We start from the raw sequence: 26,123 nt of genomic DNA on the forward strand, positions 1-26,123 counted from the left end.
ACCGCAACGCATTTCAAACCATTTGGGGTGTTTTTCAAGCTGAATTCCAAATGCGCGTTTTCTTTTTCAGCGTATGACGCTCTGAAAATGAAACGGGGTGGTGACCAAACGAAAAAAAGGGTTGGAACAATTGGCGTGGTAGACACTTGTAAAAATACAGATAAAATAAGTGAAATTGAGTAGAGGATACACAAAAAACACATCAAATACAATTTATTAAATTTATTCTTTTTATTTTTCAATTTTAGTTTTTGTGGTAAAAAGTTTGATCATAAAAAAATCCTCTAACTTGTTTCTAGTTTTGTCAGTGGCTAGTATTAAAGATTCAAGAATAGATCCCACAAAAAGTGAGGAAATAACTTTTCAGCCATGCCAATCACCAAAAGCAAAAAACACAACAACGAAACTTGTTAGCTGCATAAAATATCTCGTTCTAGTCTAGTGACTCTACGAACGCTGGATACTTGTGTCACTCATTCGGCTCTTTTAATTATCTTTTCCGGAGTACTATTTTTGGGCGCAGCGCAAATTTATGCAAATAACGGTGTGCCGCTTGTCGCTATTTTCGCCCCCGCCTTCGCTCTGTTTCGCTCCCTTTTTTGCTGTTCCTCGGGCGTCGGCGTCGCTTTGTGTTCTGTCATTTTAGGCTGCGTCCAACCGACACCCTGCAATGGCATCGCCGAGTTTAGATCGAGCTTCTTTTTTTCTTTGAATGTTATCCAACGGGAACAGCGCCGCAAGAGTCAGTCTGAAACTAGATTAGAAAAAATTAGTTCGGGTGAAAAATGCGCCCTGTGCAAAATTGCATATGGAAAAAGTGCGAAAATCTAAAATACCTCCAATGTTTTCGGAGCGTCAGTGCACTGCGTGCGGCCTACGCGTTGAATAGAATTTTAGGGCTGGTTGAGTGATTTTTTGCAACGCGCGCTCGCTGCACATTTTTGTTTGGGTTATGCAGGCAGGGCGGCAGCCATCCGCAGCCCGCTTACCGCCGCCGCCTACTGCTTTTGGTATTTATAGAGCCGCAACGAAAATTGAGTTTTGGGCGGCCTATGGTTTGGGCGCAAGTTTCAGCTTGAGTGAGTCTGAAGTTTGCTCTGCAACTAAACTAAAAACACAGTCCACGTCCAAAACGACAGTAAAACAAGAGGCAAATTTATTACTTCCAATGAGAAACTAAACGACACATAAATAATAATTTTAAACATCAAATTTAATAAAAAAATAACCAAAAAACTTTCATTAATTTAAATTGAATTAAAAAAAGTCACTTTTGTCGAAAAATACACAACGTACTCGTAAACTAGAAACAATATAGTTGCAGGTTGTAGAAACCAGACAAACTCAACCATCAGAATATGTACCCAAAAACTGTTTGCATTTTAAATGAGACCCAATCGCATTTTTCACAACTTTACTCACACCCGACGCCTGAATGTATGCAGCCAACACAGCATGTGTCCACTATGACGTCGTCTCTGCGCATCGTCAGAGAAAATTACTAAATTTGTTTTGACACGATGTCAAGCTATCGACGCAAGAACGGCCATTACTGACACAGCACAAAATAAAACGAAGAAACAAAATATAATATAGCATGGCAGGAGACAATTATGTTGAACATGCGCACATTTTGCGCGCAAACATTTTTAATTATTTTTTAATGAATACTAAGCACAACAGCAGCAAATCCACGTTTCGCCAATATATTAACACATACAGGATGTACCTATACTGTAGAAATTTTTAATTTACTGCTAAGGTATTAGATTGATAAATATTTAATTATATCAATATTCCGTATAATAGGCATTTCTCAACCAAGTAAAATCCCTCCGTACACACACATACGATCATCCTCCGTATGTCCGCAAGCCTAAAATCCTAACAATCCCAACGCTTCGAGCCCATTTCGGGACGAGAATGACGTACGCAGAGATAATATGTTCGGGCATCAGACATATTAAATATATGCAAATTAGGACACGCACGGCGGGGCAGCCGCTCGACGCTTCGCGCTGCCGAGGCATTTCGGCGTATTTTAGAATTTCATATTTCACGCACATATCACATATACCAACAGACGCGTGCATGAGCTAGTGCGTGGTATGCGCGCACACGAAGTTTATAAATTAGATTATCGACATTCTTTAAAATTAATTCATAAATATGGATGAATGCCCGCGGGCGTATTTGCGTTCGAAATATGTGGAAAATGAACTTTGCCGGCGCGCATTGGCATGGCATGATGTAGGCTCGTGTGCGTTGCGCGCTAAATACACATGTGCGCCTGCAGTATGCGCGTGCGAATGAAACGAAAGACGACGAGTGATGCACACACACACACACGTGTATTGTGGGTTGCGTCCTCGCCGACGTCCTAGTGCATGCAGCGTGCACGATGAGGATGAGGTCCTCGCCGGGCCAGACAAATTTATACAAAACGTACGATCGTCCTAGCTGCGCTTCGTACGAACACATCCTGTCGGCTATTTCGCCTCGCGCTATACAACGTTTGCCACTACTCTTCATCCGTCCGTCTATGCCCCACGACTACAACGTATGCAACCAAACATACAGTATGGTTATTTATAATATATTAAAACAATATATTTATTATAAATAAATTAAAATTACGCAATATTTTTGTATATTTTATCAAAATTTATGTTTTTGAAAGAATAAATGAGGTTATGTTTACCTAATGACGTTTATAACCTTGAATATGATAATTTATTAATTATGTTGAGATTTAGGAGCATACTGTATGTTGTAGTTGTATTTGCTTGCGCAGCTTTTGCAGTTTTAGCCGCTTTCGAGCAATGGCCGACGCAGAGAGAAACGCAAATCACATAAACGTTCCCGAATATTATTAAATTTTGATATTTTGAAAGGCACGCAGCCCGGGCGGGCGTATATAGTGAAGTATTCAAAACACACTCGAATCGAAACTCAAACATTTCTGAATATTATGTTGCCGCCGCTCTGCGTCGGAGGCCTGGTGCGTTTCTGATGCGTTGCGCGCTGAACAAACGTAACGAAACGTTAACGCCGCGCAAACGTAACAAATAGAATGGAATAAATTTACCTTCCATTTTGTTCGTGCGTGCGCTCAACGTAAATGCTCTTGTGTCCATTGGCGAGTGTTATTAAATTTCATGTTCGTCGGCGTATCACATAATGATGAAAACAGAAGCGCGCGTTCGACATTCGTCAAATTTGTAATTTACTGATTTGTAACCGTGTCAGAATTATTCATTTTATATAATACCAAGTTTTACGTGATAGAAAATGGAAGATTTTGAAAAGATGCACTTAGTATTGCTACAGAAATTAATTCAGTAATTTAATGAGCTTCAATTTGCGTGCAAAGTGCAAAAGATATTCGAACAAACGCCAGCGTTACATTCCGCTGAGTAGTCATGTGAAGTCATGTGAAAACGTCGAGGCGAGCAATTATTCTTCATTTAGTTGCCGGTTTCCGTGACTGCCAGCTTCTAAGCCACTCTCTGTGGTTGGAGCATTTTAAAATACAGTTAACGGTTTTAACTGAAAAGCGGCGTTGCTTTGGCGAAATAACGAAGTTAAACGTTAATCTGTATTGTGTGTTGCATAACACTGCATTTCATCTTTATATGAAGCTTGTAATGTAAGTGTAAGTTGGGTTATCTACAATATTTCATATAAAGTGACAATTTATCGTAGACTATTATTATATTCATGTCTTATCATTCCTTATCTGTGCAAAAACTTTCACCCCCTTTTGAATGAAAGAACTTTCCTTATGTGTGATGCGAATAAAGTTGATTATCGTGTAGTCTTTCAACCTTTTTCGCCCATCACGCGCACGCGGCATTGTGCAAGGGTAGCGGTGAAGAACGTGCATGGCAAGCGAGAGGGGTGAAACTTTTCGGAGCCATCAAGCAGACGCACAGCCGCGCTCTCACATGCAAATAGAAAACCAGCGTAGGTTTATACACACACACACTCACACTGACACACACAGAGGGAGCGCACTTTTGCGGCTTTCCATCGCACATCGCACATGGCAGCGGCGTCCAGCGGCGGCCGGAGCAAAACTCCACCCCTTGCGTTTTTCATCAACGGCGCGCGTAGCAACGGAAGAGAACCCGTCGTGCACGAGCGACGGCCATTTTCACTTGCATAACTTACACACAATCTACTCGCTTCGTGTAACCACACCCTTCTCGGTCCAAAAATTCACTAAAAACTGAAAATTTTCAAATATTATCACTCAAAACACAAAATAATAAATTAAGATTTAAAAAAATGTTTTTTAAGGGTTACAAGAGGTAATTATTAGAAGGGTGTATTGTAGACAGGTCAAACACGTCCCTGAAGACGACCGCGCACGTTCCACCGCACGTCAGATCAGGTTTGAACGCGTGCCAACACGTGCCAATGTCGGGAAAGTCAACTGACCCTTATTAACCCTCCCGGGATGTGTTTACCACGTCTTAGGGGATTGTATAATGATATTTATTCAATATTACTCACTTTTTTCAGTGTTTCACTGCATCCTCGAAGCGGGAAATTGATTTACTTTGAAGGTGACTTTCTGAGATGTTACCAAGAGACACTTAACACATTAGATGTCACAATGACCAAACAGTCTGATCACCGACACCGGCAGTGCGGCCGGCACGAAACACAACATTGGGAAGAATCAATCGCTACATTTGTAAACAGGGTTGTCACATCGGGACGCCCGCCGCCGATTCCCCTCCCTCCTGTCCTCCGCCTCTCCGGCTGCCCCGCACATGCATGCGAGCGCGTGTAACACCGTCCCCATTTGGTTATTGGCTCATTGCTATCATTGATTGAGTATTATTGTTTTGGAATGCGCGTTTTTAAAACTCCGCGAACAAACAGCGCGTCGCCTCCTCTTCGAGTGCGCGCTCGCTTCGACGCAGCGCCATGGACAGAGCTAGCGGAATGCACACGAGAAGAGGGTGGGTATGACGTATGCAACAGTTTTTTTTTGCTTATTTATTATTTTGTTCCCGACGCTCTTTTTTTTCGTGCTGGCGCGCCTTTTTTTCGCTCGCCGTTCGAAGCTTTATTTTTATTTCGATTCGTCGATTCTGTTTTTTATTATTTTCATGTGCGTTCGTAAATATCCACTGGCAGTTACAAATCATCCCCTTCTCCAACACATATTCCTTAAAAATAACCAAAACAAAAAAAAATTCCAATTAAAAACAAAAATTAAATTTATGACAATAAAATTAATTAATTAAATATTATCACATGTAGGTCGATTTGTAACACCCTGTATACACGTGAATTTGTTTGGCTATATTTGCGTGTGTGCATTTTTTTTTTATTTATATCGTTTGATTCGCACTCATACCTCGTGTCTCGCCTCGCGCGCTCGCAACGCGAGGCCCGCGAGCGAGGTGGCGTGCAGCAATTTTTCACTTTTCAGTCTGTCGTTCGATTAGAGAGTAGCCAGATGCATTAAATGGGGGGCGGCGGATGCGTTCTTAAAGGTGCCACAAACATACAGATCTTCGCGGTGTGCGCGCGCGACCACCACCATGACACCTAACCTCGAACCGCAAACACCAGCGCCCCCCTGCAACTAGCACGTGTTTTGAATTCCAACCGAATGTTCCGAATGCATATCGCGACGTGCTCAACTTATTACTTAACTGTGAAGCAACTTCTTTTTCATAAGGTAAGTGAATTATAATTAATTATAATTATTTAAAAAAAAAACGCCATCTAGTGGGTTATAGTGGAATGTATTTAACCTAATTTTGTGCGTATTTAAATTAAAATGATAATTTTAAGCGTTTTTCAAGTTAGATAAACAAAATTTACAAAAAAAAAATAACAAGAGATAGGTGGATCTCGACGTTGATGCAAACGGTGCAAGAACAACGTTCCGCGGTTTTTCCTCCGTTTCACATTTATCTTCCTCGTCCTAACCCAGGCGTAGGTTTTTCCTTGCCGGCACGTCCGAGTTGAAAAATAACTCGCCCTCAGTACACGCGCGCCGCTCTTTCTTTTTGCGCGCATATAATTTAACAGTCCCCGCGCATGCAAAACATGTGAAAAGCGGCGCATAAATCGTGCGCCCCAAAGAAAACCGCCCGCGATTTATAAAGTTAATGCGATTATTAATCTAAAACCCGGGACGCGTGGTTTTGCAGAAAGAGCGCCTGAGCGACGGCCAGCGAGAGATGTCCGTCTCTTCAGGGTTTAGAGTTTGTGGCTTTTACGAGGGCGGCTTACGTTTTTTATTGCCTCGCATGGTGTCCGTCTTTTGAGCAGGGAGCTAAACGGCATTGTTGATTGCCGCTTTTGTTGGTCGTCGCTGGTAGTCGGGATACGCGTGGTTTTTATACGCGGTCTGCGCAGGCCGAACGCCTCATTACCAAGGTTCTCTTCAGGCATTTTTTGCTCTCCGTGTGTGTGTTTTTTTTTTCTCTGCGCGTTGTGAGTTACAATGTATACGCCTGAAACTCAACCTCAAAACCGCTTGGCTATTCGGGGTTTAAAATGATAGCGAAATGGTGTTGTGGGACGGGATGGTTTGTCAAAAAGGCAAGTTTAGCAAATTACGATGACACAACGTCGGGGCCGGACGACGCATGAAAAAACTCGACGATCAAAGGATTCGGGCTTAACGAGAGACTGATAAAGTTTAAATGAGAATTTTCCCTGTTTAGAACGGCGCGACGTGGCGATCCTTCGATCTTTGCATGGGGCGCAGAAAGGGATTTGGCTAGTCGGTCGATCCGTTAATTAAAAGCACGATGCTGTATTATTTGATCCATTAGCTGCTCCTCCGCATGACTTGCAATCAGCGCAAAGAGCAAAAGTTGAATTATTTAAGTAGCAAAGAGGTTTTTCTTCAGAAAAATGTCAAAAAAATTAGAATCTTCGATTTTTTTAAATTTTATGGTTGAAATTATTTAGGTTAGTCAGTTTTGGATAGAAAATATTAAAGTTTAAATTCGTGTAAATCCCAAGAATGTTTTTTGCAATTTATTTGGCAGTATTTTGATAAAAACTCAAAATTTAAATTGCAAAATGTGAATTTTAGTAAGAAAGATGATAAAAAATATTGTAATCTCCTGTTTGGTAATAATATCTCCTTCATTTTGGTATTATAAATTCCAAAATCGTGCTTTTCAAAAATTTTGTTTTCTAAAAACGTTTTTTTCTGATTTTTCAAGATTCTAAGACAATTTTCTTGCAATTTACTTGCAAATATTATAAAAATATACAAACGTTTTCGTGGGGTTTAAATAACAGACTGTTTTTCAATATTTTTGCCAATGTTTTGCGTCTTTTTGCATTATTTTTTCACGGTAACAACCTTTTTGTTTCGCGCGCTCGATTCTTTATTGTTTCTGCATTGAAAACCGAAAACCGATTTCGACACAATGATATAGTGGTCGCAGCCTCCCAGTCGTTATGGCTTTCGGCTTTTGTGCTCACTACTAGCGAGCACAACACGCAAACGTGGACGGAGAATTATGACTGGGAGGAAGGCGGCACATTCGTAATTCTCAAAATATACGAAATGTTTGAATTATAATATTACCCCAAACTAACTAATACCAATTAAATATATTTACACCTTACTCAAAGCTCATAAATTTACAAACAATATTTATTCAAGTCATAACTTCTAAAATCTTAAAATAATAAAATATTTGAAACACACTGTATGTTTCCCCAACGCAGTTTTGGCCGTGCATTGCACTCGTTTCGCTTTATGCGACTGCAATTTTCCGTGTAATTTATTTTAAATAGTTCGGGTTTATAAAGACCAGCATGGCACTCGTAGGCTTTGCATACGAATGCCCCCCGATGCTCCACACGCATTACGCTTCAGTCGTGTCCGAAAAATCCTTCACATTTTCGAATGCGGATAGTTCTAGTGTGCGGCTGCTTGCAGGTGGTGCTCACACCGTTGTCGTAGGCCTATACGTCCGATACAAATCGCAATCCGATGGCGGGCTCGTCACGGCGGGATTCACCTGGATTAGTGGCCGTTTCAGACCGGGACTAACCGTCCACTGATTGATACGATACACTCGGCCCGTTCGCATGATGGATACGTGCGCTCCGTACGTGTGCGGATGAAAAACGCGCCTACGAATCGCCTACAAATCGCATTTCTATAGCGCGCGCGTCGCCTCTCATTCATATTCATATTCAAATCAAACGCATGAAACCTGAAGGATTTCGGCTCGAAATTGCCTTCCAGGCCTATGCCAACTTCATATTAACTCTCAACATTGATGTATGACTTTCTGTCGAATCAGACGCAATTGAAGGTCATCTCAATGTTATATCTATACATGGATAAAACAAGTTTTATATGGGAACACTGCATTATGGATGCAATGTGTGTTTGACCGACACGCGCATTGTTTATATTTTATTATTATAATAGGTGAGCGCATTTTACGTTTCCGACTAGCTTCAAAAAGCGAACGCGCGCATTATTTTAGGACGGTTGGTCGACAGACCATGCTACTCCCTTGTGTTGCATAGGTTTTTAGCTCAAACCGTCCGGAACACAAAAGCGCGACGCATCTATTGTTCGTTTTTGCATAAATGTATGACTTTTTCGGTTTCTGCCTGCATATTGGATTCAGATTATTAATTATTTTTTTCTTTTTCTTATTTTTTATTTCCGAAATGATTGAGTCATCATTTATCTGGGTGGATATCATTAATCCTGTATTTTATACACGTTTTTTTATATGAGTTTTGCGTTTAATGCCGAAAAGTTAAACTTAAATGCGCATAAACGACGCCATTTCGTAGTCGTTCGGCCATTATCCTCGCCAGTATTTTAAAGAAATAGCCGGCAGTTAGGCCAGCGTATAATGGTCCGGCTAACGCCTCCTGCATTTAATTCTCTCGCCGCCTCCAGGCTGAATAATGTTTAATCTAGACTTTTTGATAAGTGCGCTGTTTTTGTTGGTGAAAATTTTTGTTTTTGAATGCATGATGCACAAAGTTTAAAATGACACTTTTAGTGCAGTTTTGCCGCCGCCGCGGACGGAAAAAAGTAAACATACACTCTATCGCGCATATAATTTCGTGCGCGCGCGAGAGTCAGACTCACGAACTCGGTTTCGGGTTTGTTTAAACAGCGGTCACAGTATTAAATTACTCTCATATTTTTTACAGTGTCCTAAGCACACCGTTTAAAAATCGCACTCAGACGCACGCGGATTGTACGCACGCGCACGCACCGTACGCACACACCAAGTGCTTTGAAGCACGTTTGAACCCACACACTTATACACTAGGTGTGTAGTGTGTGCAGTGTGCGATGCAAAGAGAAACGAGTTCGTAGGTTCGTTCGATAAAACCGCCGAGCGCAGACAAGCGAGATAGCACTCGGATGCCGGCGGTGGGAAAAGAGACAAGAGGTTTGCGGGCACCCGCGTAGGCGGGCACCGGGAAAACTTTGGATTGGTGGAAAACTGTGCGGGGAAACGCCGAAAAAATAAAAATCCCACACCCCCGGGGGGAATATCGCTGTGAGTGTGTGTGTGAGTGCCCCTCACGTTGCCGCCTCCCCCGCCACGGCCTGGGGAAAAGCGTGTGTGCTGCGCGCTTTTGTAAGAGTGCGGCGGAGAGGCCGACACCGCCGCCGCCGCCAGGGTGGAATGGCGGAGAGGTCGTGTTCTCGCCGCCGCACACGCACGCGAGGGCGCAAACATTATTTTTGGATGCCATAAATTTGCGGGAGCTCCCCCGTTCTATAGGCGCTACCATGAGGCTAGAATAAATATTTTCCAAAGAGGAAAATGTTAAGGACTTTGCATTTCGCACACGCACAAAGCGGGGAGCGGCAACTTTGAAAGTTCTCACACCACGCCGCCAAGACAAACGCGTCGAATGGGGGCCGAATGGATTCTCTAAACTTTCGGAATTGTATGGTCGACGAGCACGAACAAAATGCAGGTGGAGTGAGGAATGAGAAAACAGGAAGAGTGGGATGAGAATTTGTTGGAATGAGGAATGAAAGAAGAAATTAGTGGTGTGAGGTTATGTGCGTTATGTGCGTAATATAGCATGTTTAAAATTCAATATTTTCTACATTACGCTGGATTTTTTTTTCTCTCTGCGCGCTGCGCGTTGCGAGAAAGTTGGGAAAAATTTGTAGAGACATTAGCATAAAAGTATATTTCATTTAATTGGTCTCCACATCCTATGCGCATGTTTCTACGCTCTTAAGCGAGCGAAATTTATGGCCGGGCACTTCGCCATCCACCGCAGTTACCCTCCGAAGAGCATTTTTGCATATTAGCATATTAAGAACTCGACCGTTTGTTCAGGACTTTTCGCTCGTTTACTCCGACTTTTTCCTTGCGCGCAAAAAGCTGAAATAGACTAGCTTAAATACACACACTCGCTCGAGAGACGACGCAAAGCGACACGAAACGGCCCGAATCCTCTTCTGCATGATATTTAAAAACGAGTTACACACGCTCGAGTTAAATCATTAAAAAACTGCGCCATTATCATCGCAGAACAAACGCCGCATACGAAAGCACACCTTAAAAATTTTGATATAATTTACAATTTATTATCAGCCTTGCGCGCAGCCCGAGCTTAATGAACGCCAAAGCGACGACGCAAAATAAGCATTTCACCCATTTAACTCATTAACATTTTCCACTCTTAATTTTAATTGCGTTTGCTGTTATTTTATTACCTCGGTGCTCCCGATGCTCGTTTTCTACCTCTGCTGAGTTTATTTTATATTTTATAATCGTGGAAAACACTTTAACAAAAGCATTGATAACATTTTCTTAAAATTTATTTAAATTTTTTAAACTAATTTTAATTTTAATGCTTCTACACTTGAAACGACATTCTTTGGTAGACGAATAGCATGGAAATTTATCTTCCGAAATCGTTGGAGGTCCGACGCAGGAAGTGCGGGGCCGCAAGAGCGAAATAATGGATTTTTATGCCGGAGCTCCGGAATTACCCAATTGCTCACTGTCAATGCCCCAAAGACACATTCGCATTAACAATGTCTATAGAGCGGAGTTAATAGGTTCCCGCTCTGCCACTGTGCGCTTGCCATTGCCGTCCATTGCCGCCGCCGCCGCCTCGTCTATTGCGCTCGGCGTGTGCGTGAGGGGGCCACGTGTGGACGATTGTGTGCGTTGTATGAATGTGTGGAGTTCGGGCGGATGGCTATTAAAGACCATCGAGTTGTATTACACTTTACGGAATCAATTTTCCTCGTTTTGGACGTAACGCGAAAGGCGAATGGCAATGGTAATGGCTAGCGCCCCGTACGACGACGAACACTAGTTGGACCCGACGTTGAGTTACATGCGCTGGTATTTTACACATTGTATGTGAATATGTGGGTGTATATGTGAACAATATGCGTATGTGCGGCTTCAGCGGGTGCCTTCGACGTCGATCGTTCAGTTTTTCGACCTTTTTTTATATCTGCGAGTTTACCAAACGTATTTACAAACAATTTTTCAAAATATCTACCAATATACAGAAGAAATTTGATGAATAAGTCACTTAAATAATGATTTTTCTTTAGTTTCGTGATGAATTTATGGTTTTTAAATTTTTTACTATTAAATATTGCATGAACACATTGTATATTTGCGTGTATACTGTGTAGACGTACAATGGTAAAATGGCACGAACGGAGGGCCGACATTATTCACCTATTTCACCTTTATCACCTCCCCCGTTCGTGCGGAAACGACGAGAATAAAATCCGAGACGGGAATCGTGCGCAATTGCCAATTGCGTTTTGCTATCAAGCGGACGCATAAAGAAAAGTCATTTAAAAATTGATTTGTTGCCAACAGCTGCTCAAAATAATTGTATAGCAATATTATATCGCCATAGCAAGACATAACCTAGAAATACATAACTGTCAGGCTAGCACATTACATAACCTCATTTGACATTAATTAAAAATTAAAAAAAAAATAAACAAAGACTGATTTGCGTGTAAATCAACTTCTAACTGTCAATTTTGTTTCTTTAGAGGTTAAGTATACTTGATAACCTAATTTTTACGGATTAAGTTATGTTATAGATAGAATTAATTAAAAAAATGATTTAAATGATTTAAAAATGATACAAAAAGAAGTATGAATACATGCACAATTAGTAGTGCGTTTCGTGTGTTCGTTCCACTGAAATTGCAGATGATGCTGGTACGAAGCGTCGTTAATAACAGACAAAAGGATGTTGAAAACGCGAATCCCACGCGGAGCGGAAAACGCGCAAACGAAACGTAACGAAAACGCATAAACATAAAGCTCCTCTCGGACGTAAACACGCACGTGCTAATTAATTTCGCCTTTATTTGCCCGTGTTGCCGCGCCGCCGCCGCCGCCCCCCGCGCCCCACACTACAAGCGCAATCCAAAGAGAGGTGTGCAGACTATCCATATCTGTATCTCTGTATAGTTGGCAACTATAGCAGGAACTACCGCTAATGCTTTATGTGCGATTCGAGGAATAACAAAATGTAACCGTTGTGTGTGGGTTAATAAAATTTGATATTGTTCTAACGGCCGCGCGTATACCTTTGTGCAATTAAGTATATATTTTACTCATCGCAGTTTGAATGCAGCTGGAAAAGCGCTTTTCTGCGCTCGTGACTGGCGCTAATTTATGTGTATGTTTGTAAGTACCCAGAAGCATAGAAACGAGTATTATACGCATGGTGGATAATATTAATGTAGACGGCGTGCGGATATTTGTAATGCATATTTATACGTTGCTTATCCAGCAATATTAAAACGGAGCACGCGTTTTCAATTCCGACAAATTAATTTGGCCACGGTCTGCGTGTGATGAGCGTCGAGGCGGGTTTTGCAATGAACAGCGCGTTTCTATCATCACGAATTTGTTTGATATTAGAATCCGTCAACTAAAATGTTTTTAATTTTTTATTTGTGCAAAGAAAAAGGAAAGTGTGAAAAAGAAGTTGCCTACCTACTTGTTAATGACAACCATGTCAGTACAAACACTTTCTAAAATATTTTTTTTTATTTTTGAGATTTTTAAGTAAAAATGACCTCAAAATCTTTTAATATTGAATAATTTTTTATTTTTTTGTTTTTTCTTTACCCTGAACTGCAGAATAATTGCTAAAATATCAAAAAAAAAACCAGAAAAACGTTCAATAATCAATTATTTTTAAGGTTATGTTGTCTGACATGGTTTTCTTCGTTTGACAGCTGTCAAATTACATAAATTTCAATGCAATTCTTCTAAAATTACTTAAAATCAATTTATTTTCTTTAAATTTCAAAATTAAACAGATTTAAGTCAATAATTAATTAAAGATGACATTTATTAACGACTGCAAACAAATTTCGCCAGGACAACTAGTACAATATAGCTATATCTGTGGTGAAATTGAAGTAAAGCGTTTGTCAGAAGTTAATTTCGGAAATTTCAATGAATTAATATTACATTTTGCATAAACACATACAAATCGTACAAAATATGTAATAATATAGCATGCAAACATCAACAAAAACAACCCACTCGCATCTCCGCTCTTTGCCTTTGACATTGCCTTCTATCAACATTTATATCCCCGGATATAGATACGCCTGCAAACTGAATATTCGTGCCAAAAACACAAACAACGCCGCGCGCCAGATATTTAATATAATATGTGGAAATTTGTGTACGTGCACAATGTAGACATGGCGGGCGTTAACGTGCTTCCTAAGCGTAAATAGACGTTAAAGAAGACACCGCTCTCATACACATGTGTGTAGGCGGGCGTACTCACAAAGATAAATAAATAAATAAGCGCGGCTTTATAAATTTAATATGATATTCAGTTAATTAAATATGCTCGCCGCTCGTGTGGACACCTGCTGAGCCGAACACACACACACGTTGAACGCGCTGCCGACTTCATAATAATAATTACGTTTTGCTCGATTTTCCTTCTACATGCATAATTTGGCTGGGAATGAGCTTGGATGAATAAAATATCGAAAAATAATTTTTTTTAGATTTTTGAAAATATAGGCAACCAAACATACATTTTACATAAAATATTCACCTGTCAAAAATTTTTCTCCAAAAAAATAAAACTAATCAAACTAATGTAACGTACACAAATTAAATTAATTATGTTTTGGTTGCTGCTCTATAAGTTGTTCAGTTTTAATAGTTTTAATAACATTTCAAGTGGTGGTCGATGGTACACACACACACGTATACAATGTGTTTCGCTGGTGAGTCGAAAAACCGATTAGCGCATATACATGCATCCGAACATATTTAAATATGTAGTCATTGAGCAATGCAAAAACTCCGTTACCCACACATGTGTTCAGCTTGTAGTCGCCCGCGGTAATTATAAGTGTGTTAATTACAGCACGCTTTATATTGTATATGATCTGGACGCAAGCAGCAACAAGCAGCTGAGCGCGCGATGTGTTGGTCATTCGATTAACGCGATTCGTACGCGAAAATACGAGTTGCGCGTATTTGTTATTGCAAATATTGCGCAAGAGCCTTTTGTTGGCGTAATGCGCCTGGAAACTAATTCAAATTTATAATTAGAAAGTTTGGAGAGTTGAAATCTGACAGGTGGAAATATCAAGATGGTATTTTTGTGAAAATCTAAGGTCTTTTGGATAAAAATAAAGTTTTTTTGTTGAAAAACTCAATAAAACCGAAAAAATTAAAATTTTCAGTCGAAAAAATTTGATTTTAAGCAGAAAAAAACAAGAAATTCATCAAAAAATTATTTTTTTCTTTAATTTTATTACCTAAATAGAAATTTGCAAATTTAGGAGTTTTATATTATCAAAAACTTCAAAAACTTTATATTAAAACATTGTTTATCACGTTTTTTAAAAGAAATTCACCAAAAACCAATTTTAAATGCCAAAAAACGCTGTTTTTCTATTTTTTTAATGAAATATACTAAGTTAGTGTTTGTAGGCAACTTTTTTAGCGTTGTCAGTAAAAGCAAGGAAGTGCGCCGGACGTTAATTTACAGAATGGCGGGTCATTTCTCAACGGAGCAATACCTTAAATGCGATAAGTAAAGTTTGAGCGTAATGAACGCCAGCATTCGCACAAAATATTCCTCCTATCTCTGAAAGCAAGTCCAGGCGCGCAAAGAGTATGAGTACGACGAGGGCGAAAAGGGAACATGGCCGCCTTTAACAGCACAACGCGGCAAACACACACACAAACCCCTACACACCAGCGTGAGGAACGCAAAGGGGACCCGGAGGTCATCCATCAAGACCCCTTTGGGCACCAGCGCACTCGTCCGCCCCGCTGAGCGTCTCACACCATCTCGCACCGAAAACTCAAAGTTTCCGTGCGCGCCATGGCGGTTATTTGCCCCTCACACAACCCTTCCACCCACAAGCACATGCGTGCATGTAAATTTCCTCTGCTTCTCTATGTGTGGGTGCGTGTGTAAGGGTACAAAAGATACACAGCTCCTCACACCGCTCGCCAACTCCTCCAAGCCCTCCTTTTGCTGCTTCTGAATTTAGGGTGTGTGCACACTCCACGTGTGGGTGCGGGCGCGGACTTAGGGGTTCTCAAAATCTCTCCCTAGTCCCCATGGCCGCACAACCGCAGTGGGTGGGCCGGGCGGTCGGCACGAAAGCAAAGTTGCGCGGGTCTAAGGGATGAGAAGATTTCCATGCCCGCGCGCCGCCAGAGAAAATGGGGTGCCGCGCGCCGCGCTCGAGTTTAAATCAATAAGATGGCGAAGCACACACACTCGGCATGCGTGTTCGTCGCGCGTCGTTTTTGCGTATTTAATAAAATTTTTTTTGTTCATCGTGTCAGCGAAAAATTTCACCATTCTTTAATAAAAATAACCTACGCGTAAATTAAATGAAGATTTGCTTTGGTAGGCAACCAACATCACACGCACTTTTATTTCCTGGCTTTATATCAGCTTATCTGAAGAGAAATTTTATTCACCGGTGTTATTTATTTACTTACGTATTAGGTATATTTAAAGTTGTTTAATATTTATTTATTGTGAGGAAATATAATTATATTCAATTGTTAATATGAACGGGTAATTAAATATGCTGCTGCTCTCGTGTCTATTAATCAAATCATTGATGCAATTAGATTCGAACCGCATAGACCATCCCTCCATACCGCACGCTTCCACATGTCAGTGTCGTTTGTATCTGTTGGGTTGGTTTTCTGTGTGTTTGTGTGGATATATCGATGATACGAGCTTATTTTGACTTAATTATTGCTACGTATGCGAGATAATTGCTAGTTACTTAAGTATGTATGCTTTAATTGCGTGGGTTATAATTAAATAAACATAAAAAACTAAAAATCCGAGAAATGATAATTACCTAGATTAAATTCTCATTTGAAAATCCATTAAGCGCACGTTTCGCTCCATTCACGGTCAACAAGAGGGTTGGATCTCCAATGGAAACTCTTTTATAAAGCTTTTCAATGCTTCTTTGCTCAGCGCTGCTATTCACGGTTCGTTAAAGCAGTTTGCAATCCGTGTGTGCACTGAGAGAGCTTTTCCTGACGAGACGGAACAGTCTAAAGATGTCTTCGGGGCGCTTTCAGAGTTAGTCTTTAATCCGCTTGTCCGGAGTTTTCCTTTTTCATGTTCGTCCTTTGCTATGTGATTTTACACGCTAGGCGAGCAGATTTAATGGACAGGATGAGGAAAAGTTCTTTCGCTCCAGTGTACATAACCAAAAAGTATTTTTTTGCAAAATTTCTGAAAAAAATTAAAAAATATTAGAAAAAAACTTATAAAATAGTTTTTTAATTAAAATCTAAATTTTTAGTTACTTAAATGTAAGTAAAATACTATATTTTATTAACTACCGTAAACCTAACCCCTTTTCAAAGCTTTTTTGATCAAATTTTACTAAAATACTGAGAAAAAATTAAATTTTGGCTGTAAAATGATTTTTCTTAAAATCTTAATTTATATTTCTTTTAATATATGTTAAATACTATACTTTATCAACTGCCATAAACCTAACCTCTTTTCAAGGCTGTACAGACAAATTGTTAATAAATTCCTTCGCAAAAATTTAATATTTGGCTCTAAAAATGATTTTCTTCTTAAAATCCAAATTTATATTGTCTTAAATATACGTTAAATACTATATTTTGTCAATTTCAATAACCTAACCTCATTTAAAGGCCCCCCAGATAAATTGTATTAAAATTTAGAAGGATTTTTAATGCCCGGTTGTAACATGCAGTATATAAAACTGTGCGCCAGACCCAAAAACGCGAAAACCAAAACGAAAATTGTTTAATTATTAAAAGCGTTTGCAGTAACCGTATCGTTTCGGTTATGATCGCGTGCGGCTATTATACCATGTTGCCGCACGCACGTGCACGCACATCGTGCGCATGAATGTGCGGGTGGCAGCACTTCGATGGTGTTGTGGGCTATTGATAATAATTTTTAACCAGCGGCGGCAAAAAAATAAAACGGTGCACGCGGGCCCGACCGACAAAAGCGAAAATAATACGCAGACCGACAATACCAACGACCTGCCGCAAAACTGCGGCTCTGCTTATAACGTCGCAAAATGCACACTCATACAGAAAACACGCCAAAAAAACGCGAACCGAAACGAAAAAAAAAACCACGCAGTTGTGTCATGCGAGTAGGCAGTAGGTATTTGTCCTTTTTGGTTATATTTTTATATGTTATATATGTACATTTGTAAAATATTGATAAACGAAATAAATTTCAATGCCGGATAGAGGTCGTCGGCAACACCGCGCGCGGAAAAAAAATCAACAATGCAACAGCCTTGAATCGATGTATAGGCAACACACCCTACAACTAAATCGCTTTTTTTTCTGTATTCTATTCATTTCTTTTATTCTGATGCATTTATGCGATGCCTGCGGCTATAAACCGGGCACACAGCAATAAATAATATTTTTTTCATTGAAACAATTTATGTATAAATATTATTACGCGATAGAAAAAATTCTCCGATGTGCATCTCTGTGCGGCCGTGCATTTTTCAATGCTATTTATAAATGTCACGTGTGTATGTGTGTATGCGTACGTCACGGGCGACGTGCGCAAATTTTTTATATTTTTATCCGCGCGCGCCCCTCGCTGGCTGCCAAAACGCGAAGGGGCATCGTTAACTATCCGTGATGCATCACGCAATGAATGTATGACCATCGCATTGCATCGCACATGTGCGTGTTGCGCGCAACTATAGAAAATAGCCGAAAACATAGCATGGAGGTGCGGCGCGGTTGAATGAGTTCCAGCGCCAGCGACCATCGGGAGCTGGAGCGGAGAATAGGCTCGATCGAGTTTTGTGCACTATTTATTTAATAATAAATCATTGCAAGTATCTATGCGGGTGCGGTCGGCAGCGAATACGACGTTGCACGTTCATTGGTCGCACGCGGACAAAACTGATGTATGAATTGTTGTGTTTTTAGCTTTGCAAAGCAAACTAATGTTTAAAATTTATTATTAAATTCTTTAACCGCGGATAAAAAATATTTCGGCTGCATTCCGACATATAAAATGCTTTAAATGATTTTTTTAACAAAAAAAATCATAAAAAATTAGAATTAAATAAATTTCTGAAGAAAAATTACAATATTTTACTTGGTTATTAAGTAATTAATTAAAAAATTAAATAATCTAATAATTATTCGCACTTAAAATAAACAGAAGTGAAAATATATCATTTTAACATATAAATAATTAAAAATTTAGATGATAATTGTAAGATTTTTTGTTAAAAAACTTTATATTTCACTATCGCATATGAATTAAATATATAATTGCGTTTCCATCCGAATTTGCTCGTGATGCTTAAATATATTCCAGAATTTGACGTTTTAGTTTGCTCAAATCGCATAAAAATTCATGAAATTAAGGTTTATGCAATATTTTATTCATCACAACTATACACCTACAAAAATATACTGCAATACAAACATATTCTATCCTCAAATAATTAAAACTAAAATCATTTAAATTTGATGTAGATTAAAGTCTTATTTTTTCATATTCCGCTTTTGGTTGATCACTAATCAGTTGGAAATAAATATTTATAAATGACTTGAAATTGTTTGTCAATGCGGTACCCATAGTCCAATCTACACAAATTTCATGGATGTGGAATGATGCAACTTGCGTTTTTCACCGTACGATGATGCATTTTGCAATGTGTGCGCAACGCGAACATGAGATCATGAAATATTCATACAATTATTATTTTAATATCGCCGAAACCGAAACTTTTCTGCACACACTATACTCGTGCACATGCACAAAAGCTTCAACCAAGCTTGTGAACGATAATACACACACACACACCAACAATACATCTATATATGTATATAACATAGCCGCCGAACGTTTTATACATTTTTATTAAATTCATAATGTTATTAGAATATTATGTGTGGCAATATATGTGCTGCGTCGAGTGTTGACGCTGAAAGTGAAGCGGAAACTAAAGCTTGAAGCCGTCAGGCGGCCCAAAGCCGAAGCAAAAGCGATGCGTATTAAAAAAATATTAATATTTTTTTACGTCTCATTGTAGTTTATGTTTATGCGGCGCTCGCGCACCGCGTGAGCATGCAAACAAACGAAAAAAACACACAACGCGCGCGCGAGGCGCACGCCGTTCGCGGAAAATGTTAATTTACGCAATGGCCGCACGCATAAAAACATAACAACAATAATAATACATAAATATTTCACATATGCACATCACGCTGGTGCGTTTGACGAATCGAAGCGCATCATGTCGTCGACACGCTTTGGATATAGTTGTAAAATATCAATGAACATTTGGTTATATTTATTTATATCTGTTTTTTGTTACTGTGAGGCGATAAGTTGCATAATTTGTTATTAAATTTGTTTAATTGATGATATAATTTTTGTTGGAATAATAAATTGGGTAATATTATGATTATTGAGTGATTTTTTAATAAACAACGTGTAAAAAATGTGTTTTTATGCACTAGTCGATAATTAACTTTACGCATTAGTAATAAAATTTTTAGTCATTGGAATAAGAATAAGTTTAACATTTTTATTACATTTTTGAAGTAAAACAAAAATATTAATATTATTTTAGTTATATTGTTTATAATCGTGTTTAAAATGACTTTTTCACACTTGTGTTTAAAGTAACTCATTTAAACATTCAAATTAGAAGGTTTTAGTGATAAAAATTTCATTTAACGACTGAATTTCACCGAAAAAATCTTTTTCAAGTGCAGCAAATTTTTGTTTAATAAATAATTTATTAAAATGAGCGCAATGCGCTGGGCACAACAATGACGAGACGATATTGAGATCGATTCGAATTATCATATTATAAATTTCAATGAATCGGCGTTGGGGACACGCCAAACGATCAGCCGAACACGGCCACGATGCATCGGCACCATCGATGAATGATATGGTAATCGGCGCCAAAACGATGCCATATGTGAACTGGCACTACGTCTCTGTATGTGTGTGTGTGTTAACGTGTTAATGTGTGTAGGTCAAACACCTACAAATCGTGTATGAATGAGTTTATCATGAATTAATTAATGTGTGTCATCATTTTCTACACGTGCCAAACGGTTTTTCTTCAAGCAATAGCAAAAAACTCATTTTATGCACTAGTGCGTAAAATGCACACTTTTTTAAATTTTGTGTAAAATATTTTGTTTTACAAAAATATTGCTTATTATGATTATGATGATGTAGCAATCTGACATTGTTCACATTTTCATGAATTTTCCACCAAAGTGAAAAGAAATATTGCCGCCGGCGTGACAATAATAAAAACGTCTATTTTATTTTCTCTAAGGCACACATGCACGCCCGAGAAGAGCAAGAAAAGTATGGCATGAAAGCGAGTTTTGCAGCGCGCGCGCTTCGCACATTAATCTGTTTTATGCGGGCTAACGTCCGTCCAGCCCGGCTCCTCCACCCTGCGTTCGTTTTTTTCGCTGCGCACTGCCTCGCTCCGTCCTCTCGGGGGATTTTTATTCATCTTTTAGGCGGATTATGCAAGTAATTTAAATTCAGCTAAGGCGAGGAGACGTGTTATTTTTCACGTTCCTCCGGCAGAGATTAAAGCAATATTTTACAAGCTTCGCAGAGCGAAATTAAAGTTTTTCCTCTGTGCCGCCCGCCCACCACCCACGCGTGTACCACACCCTTACTTACACACACACACAAATATACAAACGTAGAGACGTACGGTTTGTGCGAGCGCCAAAGTTGCGTTGTTCGTTTTTCATTTCGTATTCGTCGCCCGCTGCCTTTTCCGACTTGCAGGCGCTCCAGTCGGCAACTCACGACTCATTTCTCATCGTCCACCCACTGGCAACCATGTCTTTCTCTCTGCCATCCGCCCGGGAGCGGGTTGTAGCCATTGGAATGAGAAGTGGGAAGTTTCAGGAGGTTTTGAAACGACGTGTCGTTTGCGCGCGTGGAAAAGAGTTTGAACAGAGGAAAACAGGGGATGCTCGTCCAAGAGAAAGGACCTTATCTGCTTTAATGCGAATTTATGAAGCGAGCTTTTGCGTTTTTCGTCCTTTTACTTTATATTTATGACTTGAAACCCAAGCGCGCGCACAAAAGCTTTTCGCACCGAATGCTAAGATATAAAGATTAAATTGCGCTTGGAGAAAAATCGGTTTTCCTCGTGCGCACGCGGTGCAAATTGGATTTGGATTGTAACTTTTAATGGCCGGGCTTCGTTCAACACTCCCGATACTTAAAACTTTCTGCTATATCCATTTTGCTATGGTATAGGTAAAAAAAACGTAAAATTACTGGTTGAGAAGCTCGGGTGGAAAAGTTATAGCGCCATTTTACCTAAATCACAGGTCTGTAAGTCCCTCTAATGACCAAGAGTGGTATGGTTTTTCGTTTTTTGCCGCTGGCTGTGAAAAGAGGTCGATAAATTACGGTCTGATCCCAAGTGCACCGCCTGCTCCCAGCAATTTTGTCTCAAGATCGTTTACGCTTGCTTTTTTCCTCTATCTCTGTTTTGCGCGTGTGATGCTTTTGTAAATTTGCGATTTGCATATTTTATGATTGCCGCGGGTGGACCACCCCCCACCCGGTCTTATAGCGAACCATCGCTTCAGCTTTAACTCGTTCCTACTTTTTGCGATATCCTAAGCTTGATCGTTCGGCATTAATGACACCCGAGCTTCGGTTTCGGCCATGTTCTACTTCTTTCTCGCTTTCCAACCGATGCATCTCGCTTGTTTAGCTTGAAGTCCCCTTGTGTTTCGTAAGCCCCCTTTAACGTCGCATACATAAACACGCGCGTCTGCTCTCTGCCGACTCACACTCTTTGGAAATTCCGAAAATTTTAAGAGTGTGAGGCGAGTTAGAAACTTTATACATTCGCGCAGCGTGGTCAAGGGAGTTCTCTGGTGATAGAGGATGGGAATATATGTGACTGTCTTTCTCTGCGTTGTTATTACTCGTCTCCCCCGCGTTTATGTGAGTCGATCAGCCGGTTGAACCGGTCTTCCGTGGCGACGCGCAGAAGTGACCTGCATGTATCCCCCTCTTCTGTGTTTTCCTCCTTCACTCGTTTCACTCTTCGCACTCTTCTCTGCACGCGGCAGGATCAAGAGGGAGGGGTTAAACGCCCCACTCTTATAGTACATGGAGAGCTTGCTCCTTAGCAGGACGAGTTTTTCCGCCTTTTCCGGCGTTGGCCAATCGGCGTGCGCGTCTGATGGGCGGTCATCCCCAGCTCTCCAACCTTTTTTTTTCCTCTTACTCTTGCGCTCTTTCAGCGCGGTCTGCACGGTTTCAAGCTCACGACGCACCACGCCGCGCTCGGGCTGGGCGTATAGTGGGGATGGACGCTGCAAGGCTGTGGGTCGACGGTCGACGCACCGACCGAACGAACGCCAAACCTAGGCTTAAAAAGCTCTCCCTTGATCCGGCCGCTTTAAAAATACATAGCTCGCCTACTACATGCTTTTCGTACTGTACGCAAAACTTCCAAATGGCTACCTACCCCCAGCCATTACCGACAGCGCCAAATTATACCGAATCTACTACATACTAGAAAACCCGCCGAAATTTCACGACGTATAATTATACGACAAGAGATTTGGCATCATAATTAAGAAGAACAATGCATAATGGCGTCGCTGCTGCTGGTTGTGTATATGTGGTTGCGTGTTTGTGTGCTCGAATAGCTCAAAGCTCGAGCCATTATTGTATCCGCTGGCTTGCGCACTGGCGCTCGGCACTATTTAAAGAGTTTCATTATTTATCGCCCGAAGGCCTCGAACAATGCAGCAAAATTGTCTATGAATGCGCGCGGCCTTGCGCGCCGAATTTTCGAGCTTTTTCGGCCAACAGCGAGGCGCGAACGCATGTGCTCGTGTGCATTTCTATTTCGAGGCAATAACAGCGTCGCTAAAGCAGGAGCCGGGCCCCGATTAATAGCTGTAAATTTGTATAAGTCCGAAATCCGGCAATAACGTGCGCGCCTAGGACCGATGTCACATAGAAAATGCGCGCTCGTCGCCAAAGCACGCGGAAAACACGAAACATTGCGGAGAGTAGCGCGAACAATTCTACCCACAGCGAAATTAAATTATAGCGCACCGAACAAGCCGAATGTTTCTGTTTTTCCTAAGCGAGAAAATGAAATAGCCGAAAATTACACACAAAAAAGTAATTATTACAAAAGAAAACTATAGGCAACCCAATTAACATACATCTGTTACTCAAGTTGCGGTTAAAAAATCTAAATGTTTGAATTTTAATTCTTGAATTGAATAAATTGTACGTAACTTTAATTACAATTGTTGTGTACGCGCATGTCAAGTCTTTACGTTTCGGTGTTGTCTACATCAATTCACCTTGTCTACGATCGCCTCGCCACATGCTTCACACATTTATAAATGTGTGCATCAGGTGCAAAATGCGCACACAGCACGCGTACATTATTGAAGGCTTAAAAGAGGTTCGATAAATCGTTAATCAGCGCACCTTCTGAAATATTCACAAGAAGTTTTATTCTCTCTGCTAACTCAACGAAATTGTAATGTGTAGTGTTCGTTTGTATGCTTGGCGACAAGTTGCATTTGTGGAGCTTTTTACGGTTGTCATGACTACTTAATTGCGCTATAGTACAAAATACTCGATTTTTAATTAGTCCGTCGTGCAGTGGTCAACGGCACTCACTGTCTCGTCCCCGCAACGTGGAGCCCCGAAAAAAGGTTTCGTGCATTTGGGGGGGCCTCGACTAAATTGAACGGAATCCAATAATTCGCTCTCTGAGAGGCGGCCGCCAGCCGGTCAAACTACTCGTCGCTAGTCGCTAGTTTTAGTCCGAATGCATTTGCTCCACTTTTTTTAAAAAAATTTTTTCTAATTGAGAAAACCATGCATAAATTTAATTCTGCTGAATTTTATATTTATCCACGCAGGAAGTTGTCACTGCTGGTCATTTTACCAAAGCGGTGAATGTGATACTTTGATAGTGCGTGCGTTTTTAAAACCAACATCCGTTTCGTTGGCTGGAAGCCCCACGGCGCGCACGGAAAACACGCAAAAACAAAATGGCTGTACATTGGAGTCTCATGCAAGTTGGCGGCCGGCACACGCCGCACACACATCCAGTTCCGGCGAGAGGCGCGCGCTTTTGAGCTGTCCGTTTCTAATTAGTGTTGCCTCGTTTTCCTCTTTCGACGCAGCGCCTCCTTTCTCTGCGAAACCTATTTGCTCGCTGTGTACGCAGGCCGCTCCCCGTCGTTTCTTTATGCGCCATAATTCTGTGCCCGCTATTACAGGACGTTTTGTTTTCCGCACAATGGTTCATCAGGAATCAATGCAATTTTGATGCGTTGGTAATTTGTGTGGTGATGGATGGCCCTGTATGCGCAGACAGTTATAAACGATACGTTTGCCCTTTTTTGTTCAAACAGTAATTTGCGGATATAAGAAACCGAGCCCATTTGTAGATGAGTGTGTGTGTGTGGGTGAGTGTGCAAAGCAGCGATGGCGACGGGCGCGACGAGCACTAGCTTTTTAGACTAATTGAACCCATTTCGTTTGACGCTGCAAGCTTTGCCATCGGCAAACAGCGACCGCCGAGGCTGCTAACGGCCGAGCATCTAGTTTAATAATAGCCTGCGCTTATCAAGCAACATGAAATTATCTTTCGTTAAATTTATATTTGCAGACTGAGTCACCTTTTCGCTTTAGCAAGTTTTTACCTTATTTTTACGCTTAGATTTTACACATTTTGAAATTTTATTTTGAGTACCTATAATAGGGTTTATTACTTATAGGGGAAGGTAGGCCAAGTCGTACCCCTAAAATACAATTGGCCCTATAGTGAAAGTTTTGCAATATAATGTCAGTTTTTCGACATATTTACCTGCTTTAGTTAATATAGCTTTAATTCGTATGAGAATAATTACTCAGAAATGTTTATATTCTTGTAAAACATCAATTTAACAAAAATGTGTGAACGGTACGACTTAACAAACAGGTCTGTTAAGTCGTACCATCGATACCCTAAGTCGTACCAATGCCAAAGTAATATCAAAATATAAGTACCTATATAAGTACCTAGGTGTCTGTCTATACCTATATTGGTTGACAATTATGGTGATTGATAGCTTATTAGCATTGAAATATCAACTGGCTAAGTAAGATTTTGACTTATATAGTTTTACGTCATCCTAAATTCAATTTAAAATTGCTTTATTGTGCAATATTAAATTTTCATCTTGTAACACGGTTTTTAAGTGTATTTAAAATTAAAATCAACAATTTTCTAGTACCATTCAGGACCAAATCTGCACGATACACATTTGGCAGATGAAATATTAGCAAGTAATTCATTGATATTTTATTATTCTTTAATTAACAATAATAAAGAATTGCACATACGAGATGTGCAACTATCTGAACTTTCCTGATATTTGAAAACCTCAAATTAAAATGTTTTTTTCAAAAATGTAAAAAAGGTAAAATTTTAGTTTTTTTGCCGCTATATAACCAAACATAACCTCAATTATAATCTATACTCTTAAATGTGTAGAAATAGAAATATAGATTTGTATCTG

At 40.1% G+C, this 26,123-nt stretch overlaps 1 long non-coding RNA gene across 1 annotated transcript in view; it reads right to left on the reverse strand.

Moving 5' to 3' along the window:
- Positions 1-207: 207 nt before the first annotated feature.
- LOC135801872 (uncharacterized) overlaps positions 208-26,123 on the reverse strand; it is a 38,448-nt gene continuing 12,532 nt past the window's right edge. The window contains exons 4-7 of the long non-coding RNA XR_010550472.1: positions 16,379-16,764; positions 4,519-5,183; positions 3,993-4,231; positions 208-754 (exon numbers count right to left, since the gene is read on the reverse strand). This is a non-coding gene — a long non-coding RNA (uncharacterized lncRNA). The remainder of the gene's footprint in view (positions 755-3,992; positions 4,232-4,518; positions 5,184-16,378; positions 16,765-26,123) is intronic.

The sequence above is a fragment of the Atheta coriaria genome, unplaced genomic scaffold (assembly GCF_025399875.1).
Source record: "Atheta coriaria isolate IRGN ID8LTWV9N9 unplaced genomic scaffold, Caltech_Dcor_3.1 hic_scaffold_13_pilon, whole genome shotgun sequence".
In the NCBI taxonomy this organism is placed as follows: domain Eukaryota; kingdom Metazoa; phylum Arthropoda; class Insecta; order Coleoptera; family Staphylinidae; genus Dalotia; species Dalotia coriaria.